This window comes from Anser anser, assembly GCF_964211835.1.
Source record: "Anser anser genome assembly, chromosome: 4".
NCBI classification, from domain to species: Eukaryota; Metazoa; Chordata; class Aves; order Anseriformes; family Anatidae; genus Anser; species Anser anser.
The window spans coordinates 51,594,299-51,602,695 of NC_139724.1; positions in this window are offsets into that span (position 1 = coordinate 51,594,299).

The following is an 8,397-nucleotide window of genomic DNA, read 5'->3' on the forward strand; positions in this document are numbered from 1 at the left end:
ATTAACAAATGTAAATTCATTTTTGTCGTGGAGATAGTTACCAGTATTTCATGTTTATCCATCACTTGGAAATAATTGCTCTTCAGAAACCCGCTGAGCTCAGCGTACTTAAAATGCTGTGATGAGACTGAGGTGACTCAGAACACTGGGAAAGGATTTTGTGTTGTCAAGAAGATCCGTGATTTATATTCGTTTACAGATGACACCAGTTTCATGCACTTGATTATCATCAAGAGAAGCCTTTTATGACTCCACCCATATGAAGTAATCGTCTGTTAAACCATTCCAAAACGTTTCTAAAATTTACTGAGAACTCTCCTGACACGCCTTTATTAACAAGCCAGCTCTGTAAGGAAAAATATTTCATTGCGCTCAGGAGATTCTGAAAACAGTTTTCCCTAGGCACTTTTTTGTTAGCATGAAGAAGAGGCAAGTCTTCTTCAGAATGCAAAATAATTGAAAAGTGAACAATTTTCAGACAAGTGGGAAGTTTGAAATGCTGCATTTACACACATACTGAAAAAAGCTGGTATGCTTTAAATATCTTCTTGTTGACATTTTCATGAAAATTTGTGACTGAGAGGGGACAGAGGGAATACAGATAGAGCATAGTGTAGACCTAACCTGGCAATTAAATTACATTTATTCTTAACTGATACATTTCTGATTTGTGTTTAACGAGACTGAAGGCAATGTGATAATACTGACAAAAATAGTTAAGGTTTACGGCCAAGAAAGAAGTACGACCAGTTTTAAATGTAGTTGCAATAGTGGGAATCATAGAATCATTAAGGTTGGAAAAGACCTCCAAGACCGTCTGGTCCAACCATCCCCCTACCACCAATGTCACCCACTAAACCATGTCCCCAAGCACCACATCCAACCTCTCCTTGAACACCCCCAGGGACAGTGACTCCACCACCTCCCTGGGCAACCCGCCCCAATGCCTGACTGCTCGTTCTGAGAAGAAATGTCTCCTCATTTCCAACCTGAACCTCCCCTGGTGCAACTTGAGGCCATCCCCTCTAGCCCTATCACTAGTTATCTGTGAGAAGAGGCCGACCCCCAGCTCCCCACACCTTCCTTTCAGGGAGTTATATGCAAACCGAATTAGCAGTAAAGCCGGGGATAATACTCCTGTACTTGAGCCTGGAGAGAAAACGACAATACGTTACTTGACAAGTGGCCTTCGGCTGCATTATTAAAACCCACAAGATGAATAAACTTCCACCTTTGCCCTTTTTTTCCCTCCTGTTTGGAGGCACCGCGGGGCCGTTTGGCACCATACGGCAGGCGGCCGTCGCCACCTAGCGTCAGCCCGCTGGGCCCGAGTCGCACCCGCGGAGTTTGGGGGGCCGCTGTGGGGTTTGGGGGATGGCTGCGGGGTTTGGGGGATGTCTGTGGGGTTTGGGGGATGGCTGCGGGGTTTGGGGAATGTCTGTGGGGTTTGGGGGATGGCTGCGGGGTTTGGGGAATGTCTGTGGGGTTTGGGGGGCGGCTGCGGGGTTTGGGCAATGGCTGTGGAGCACTGGGTGCCATGGACCTGTCGGCTCTCGCCACTGTGTTGGCTTTGGAGGCACTTGGAAAGGAACCTCTGCTCATTCCTTGTGTTTGGAGAATGTCCTAAAAAAATACCAAAAAGCAAACCAAACCGAAAAAAAAAGAGTAAATCTGCCAGTGTAACTTCTCCCAGCCCTTACTGATCTTCCCTTTGACATCAGAATTGTTCATCACAGTGCCATGGTTCTTTTCTTCTCTATTCTTAGGCATTGATATTTTTTCTATGTCAAACGAGGGCTGATTTTACCCCTGTGGTAAAACTATATATATATATATATAATGCATAGGATCGAGCAAAACATTCCTGCTCACGTTGCTGGTTGTTCTAATGCCATTCCCTCTGTGGCCTCCCACTACCCTCCCAAACTGGCTAGCCCCTAGGAGGAGCCGAGCAAGCCCCTGCAGCTGCTTTCAGCTGGTGTAAGCAAAAGGAAAAGCCCTGCAGGGAATCAGAGAAACTTCAAATCCTCTTGTATCCCTGAGCATGTGTCTCAGTGCCTAATTAAGCGCCTACCTTCTTGCAGAAGCCCACAAGAGCCACCATTAGATTTCCCATTCTAGGGAGATTATCTGGCTTGTGAATGAGAGGCGAACTGGGAAGACATTGCTCAAAACCTGCAGAGACAGTGAAGAGTTATTTGCTTCCCTCCCAGTCTTGCCACAATGTTAAGCAAGCAGACTGGATAGCTGGGATCTTTTATTTTCAGTAATGACGTATTGGCTGCAACAGCAAGGTGATCCTCCAAATTACACAGTACAAATAATCTTCTCTTCCCGTGTCTCCACTTCACAGGCACTTTAAAAACTATTAGACATAAAAATAAAAAATAAAAATAATAAAAAAAATCTGTTTCTTTATCCATCTGCCTGCTTTGTATTTGCTCTGTTTCTTTAATTATTCCACTTAGACTTTAAAATCTCTGGTCAGGGCAACCATTGACTTTTGTTTCCTAAGGTCTTGATTTGTTCCTAGTACACCTAGTAGTACTGTTCAATGAGAAGCCAAGCTCTGCTGAATATAATAAGTAGCTGGAATGTTAATTTGAACCTATTGGTGCTACTCAGCTGAAGTACAAGCATATATTTTGCCAAAATCGTTCAGTCAGGTAACTGTAGAAGGCAGCTGCAGTTCCTCAAGTCAGTGCTGCAGAAATTATCTTAAATATGCATTCCAAAGGGCAAAACTGTAGGGAATAACTATATTCACAACAAACTGAGAAACCATTAATTTAATGTGCAAAGAGAGAGCTTACAAGCATTTAAAAATAAAATAAAATAAAGTCTTCACAGGCAGAAGCTTATGGGAAAGGTGAAAATAGCAAAAGTCAAGCATAGTTAGAGGCTGCAAAGGAAATTTAAGCAAATAATAAAAGGTACCCTGGCCACATAAATTAAAAAAAAAAAAAAAGAAAGAAAAAAGAAAAAAAGAAGTGAATGTCTTATATACTGTAGACATGGTTGTGATTAAAGACAATCTAGGCACTGCTCCAAACTAAGTATTTGCCTCAGCTTCAGGAATGGTAACGACATAGTACACAGAGGCAAACCCAAGACAATTAATGAGAATGGGCGTGGAAACAGATTGTCACATGTGAGGTGAAAGCAAAGAGCAAAGAGCTCAGTTCTCGAGGAGGCCCATGACTGAGATAAAATAAAACATAGTATGAGTTTTAGTGCATTTACTAAAACAGATGGAAATACTATAGGATTAAAAATTACAAAATGAAGTAATTTTTTTAAGAAAAAACTAATCTACAAAAGTGTATTACTGTTAGATTTGACATTTCGTGAATGAAATAAAGACATGAAAGCATACAGAAGTGGAAGAAATAGTTATCAAAGATTGTGTCAAATTAACGTGGTATTTTCTTTGCTAGATTATGTGATTTTTCAGAAAAGGGAACTGCAATAAAGGAAATCTATATGGATTTCAGTGAAGTGACTGACATGGTGGCATGTGGGAAGTCAGTGTGATGATACAGGAAAAACAGAGGGAAGAAACTAGCTGAAGAACAACAACAGCAATTGTACTTACAGGAGAATTCAGAAAGATGACTTGCGTGACTCTGGAGTGGATTAGAGACTGACTGCATTTTTTTTTGTTAACGATTGTGTCAAAAAGGATAGAAGCTATTAATGAAATACGCTGGTTACACAGAGAAGGTGTCTTTAATGCACAGGAGGACTGAACATCCATTAACCAAGGGCTCAGTTAACAAAAGTCTAAAGTGGACTAAAGTAGACTAAAAAGTCTAAAGTAGAGACCAGCAGGATTTTCTTCAGTAAATGCAGGTCCTTCAGCTGCTGACAAACGATGAAGAGCTGGCTGTTTTAGTCAATTGTCCATTACAGGATATCTATAGACCACTACTCCAACATCATCATGAAAAGTGAGAACACATCTGAAGATCTACTGGTGCTGTGTTTCAAGTAGGTTAAAGGGTAATATTATGCAGCTGTATAAGCTGCGACCTTTTTTGGAGTACCCAGAACAACGCTGTCACAGTGAATAAAGATTAGTACATACTGGGAGAAGCTCAGAAAAGTGTACCTTAAAATGATCAAGAAAACACCGAGACTGTAAGTATAAGCTGAGAGAGTCCTGTTCAACTGAGCTAGATGTGGCTTCTGAGAATATATGATTGCTCTCTACAAATGAGGGCAAACACCTGGGAGGAAGAACTGTGCAAGTCAAAGGATACTTCCTCAGGAGCAAATGAGTTTAACTAGCTACCACTACATCTAAACTGATAACAGACTCATCACTGCCGGATAATCTAGACTTGTTCATTACTGAAGGTAGTGGAGGCAAAAAGCTGCCTTCCATCCAGAGTTTGCCACCCTTGTTAGTGGCTTGTTCCTGTGGGGTGGCTCTGATAGCAGGAGTGGTGTTCATAGGTCTGGGAAGGATTTCAGATTTGAATCATCTTTCCAGCTTTGTCCATATTCAAGTTGCAATTCTACAGAGACTGAACATTTGCAGTACAAACAATACATGATCAGCACCTTGCAGTATCATATTTTGTACATGTGCAATGTGACTGATATTATCATTTGCAGCTTGAAACAATCTTTTATATGTGCCAGTGAGCTGCAGACTTTTAAATGCCTTTATTGCTTGGTGGAAAGGCTGAATCACTCATTGTGAGGGATTTGTAGAGGCTGCAAAATGAAAAGAATAGATGGGACAGATTCAGCCCAGGTGTGGGCTATGACTGTAGTCGGTGGTGCTCCAGAGCTAAATATGAACCAAGGATAGGCCTCCTCCAGGAGGAGGAAAAGCTGCCTGGGGCTGAGGCAGCAGTGGTAGCTCTCTGCCTTACCTCCACCAACACCAAGCCCCTCCGTTAGGGCACAGTAGGATGCTAGGATCTGATGTGATAAGGCACATTTTGCACTTCCTTTATTAACAGGTCTGAGCCTGTTCCAGTGCTGTACGTTTTTTTCAATACAGAAAGCTCTACAGAGGAGTTGAACTATATTCAGACCTCAAAAGATGTGCCGAAACGACTAAAGTCAACCTTCAGTGGAAAGTTCAGAGTAGAGAGAAAATCAAAGGCCTCTTATTTTTAACCAAGAATGTAGCAGTTTGTGTCGATTTCCCAGCTCAAACAATGCTGCAGCCCGGCAAGAGTGAGATATTTTCTATGGGCTCAGTTCCTACTATTGTTTACAAGCCAAATGTGAGGCTAGATAGTCATGGGTCAGCCCATGCGTAGTCGTGGTGCAGGCATCCATCACCAGTGACATGCCTGTGTGTTAGAACAAAGAAACACGTGAAGGCAAGGGACCTACAGTCTTCTTCCTTTCTCATAAGAATTTTGGCAAGAAATGATTGAGAAAAATGATTTTTTTTTTCCAGAGAGTTTGATTACGCTTTACAAAATGCTTTTAATGCTCATCACAATTGATTTTCCTAAGAGTTAAGCATCTAAGCAGTGGTAGACAAACAGTTCTCCAAAAATACAGAGTTTACGACAGAATCCAATGAAGCACACGACATACTAACTTGGGAAAAGAATAGGATCATTGTCTATTGTTCAGTTGTCGTATTTCTGCAGCTAGACGTGATGGGACAAATTGTATTGTTTCAATGTGGCTTTCAATAGGTGTGTAACAAATTGTGTATGCGCGTACGTATGTTTGTGTGTGTGAATCTCTCCATCTGTACATGCACATACAAGTACACACACATCTCTTAAGCACCATGTTAATCAACCATGTTGGATCTGAAAAAAAAAAGTTAGAAAGCTGGAGTTCACATACAGAACAAGATCAGACTTAGACATGAATTAGAGGAGGTTGCAAAAGAGCAGGCTTTAATTGTGCAGTGGAAAACCAATTATACCCTCGTTTTATCACCCGAATCTCCCTAGCTACCCCTATACCTCAATTTTAAGAGATTTTTGGAACAATTAAGTAGCAGATGTAGTTGGTAAATATTACTTTAAAAGTGAACATCAGTTAATAAAACACTTCAACTTGAAGTTACTAATTGCTTAGTAATGAAGCTGAAGCCATTTGTTTAAAGTCTTTTGAAAATATGTACCATTAATTGCTGTCAATGAAGATTGGAAAAAAATATTTTTAGGATGATTGCAGGATGCCATCAAGGTCACTGTAGCATAAATTGAGATAAGTAATTATTACACTGGATTTACTCTGAATTGTCATTACTGGGGTGCCACAAACTGGCCTGACGAGGGCATAAATCAAGGTCAGGTGGCAAAATGCTTGGAGTGAAGACTGCTGTCATACTACTGCTGGCATTCTTGTAAGTGGATTTACACAGTCAACCAGATCTGTGATATATTTTCTTCTCTGGTTTGATATTGTGTCAGGGAAACCCAAATACACTAAAGCTCTATAAACAAAGCATAGTCTGACCTATGTGTAAATTCAGAACAACTTCCCTGGGAATGTATCTAAATAATGTAGCCACCATCAGAATCTAATCCTGGGGGTTAGGATTTTGGCTTGATAGCCTTTTAATCAAAGTGGTTCAGCTACTTCTTCCAATTAAAACAGTGTAACATTGCTGTGTATCACAATGGTAAAACCTCTTGTAAATGGAGAAACGTTCTTGTGTCCCAGAGAAGAAAAGTTATATTAATTTTAGCATTTTTGCTCTGTGTTCTAAGCCTATGCAGAGTCTCACATGAAACTTTACGTACAAACTAAAATTACACATTGACCACCTACTTTACAGTAGTATAGCTAAACAGACCACATCCTGAAACAAAATCTCAATATTTTTGCTATAAATTTGGTGTAATTCCACTGAAGTCAGCCATGAAATTCCAGTTTTGCTGAGCTCCGCATCTGTTCAGTGTAACACCTACATCTGGTGCTTAAATTCTTGCCCTGTCACCTGTATCTGAAGTCTAAACCTGCTTTTGTATCCTTGAAGAGAGCCGTCGGCAAGCCGTTTCCTTAGCAGCCACACATGTGGCTTCTAAACCACACACGGTGCTGTCAAAATGTTTCAGACTGCCCCGCAGCGTCACTTAGCCACAGCTGCTGGTAGCTGCATGCTGCAGACTGGTCCAAGACATGTGTAGAAATGTGCTGGTGCAGGGTGGTGGTTTTCAGGTGGTTTTGATTTCGGGATCCTCATGGTTTCTTCAGACTGGCCTAAGAGAGGTGGCCCTTCTCGGTTAGCTCCTGTGGTCCCCTGAGAAGTACTTGCTCAAGTATCTAGAGGCCCAGGGATCACAAGTTGAAAACCACCAGAGTGGAGCAATCTGACACCCTCATCCACATCCTTACCTTTTTAGGTAGTTATTCTTTGTTTCAGTACCAGCAAAAAACTTTCATATGCTCTCCAGTGCTGTCGTGCTGACCTGGTGTCAGGGTGAATTGTGCAAATAAATAAGACGCTTTAAGTTTTTCACCATTTTATATACACCACTTTGCTTCCTGTTATTTTATTACATTAGCACATCAAGACATCCCTCAATCAGGCTGTGCTGCACTGAAGTTAGGGACTTGTTTTTAATAATTGACTACCTGGGTTATGACAAGTAACACTGCAGTGCTACACAGCCACAGAGAGGAATGGGAAAGAGAGTGTGAGGGTTATACGATCAAAGAAATTGTTGTGGTCAAGCAGATCTACCACAAATTAAAGAAGTTTAGCAAAGCCTTCTGCAAATTTATGGATCCGGCTTAACACTCAAATGCATCGATACAGTAGGTTTAGAGAGAGGTGTATGCATGTGTTTTTGAATGCTAACTCAGCCTGATGTATATTTCTTTTACTATTTGATCCTTAAATCAATAATTGTATTAATGTTCCTTACAGAGTCTTGTCAATTTTTCTTCTAGTATATGATTATCACCTAAGTGTTTGATCATATATTTCCTCATTTTCTTTTTCTACATGGGATTAGCCTTCATCACTTTATCACTCCTGGCTAAGCTGTGGATATAAACATCACAGAATCTCAGGTGGCATAACTCAGCATGCCAAAGGAAAATCTGACATCAACTGGTTAATGCTGATAGGATAAAAAGCCCTCATGGTAACAAAGATCTGGAATCTGCAGGAAGGTTAATCCCAGCTGGTCTGATGAGAGGTGCTGTCATGGTAGGCCATGGCCACCCTTGCATCTGGCAGTGCCAGCTGGGACCTCCCACTCAGAGAAGCTGGCGGCCTAGTCCAGAAAGAAAAGTTTTTAGAGGGACCTTCTCGGAGAAGACAGCGATCAAGGGCAGCAGCAAGGAATGTCAGGAAGAGAAAAGACAAGTGGTGCATATGGATAATTGCTGCCTTTCTTTTAATTATTTCTTTTTGTCTTTTTTGGACTGTATCCTTTGCTACAGAATGTGAAAATG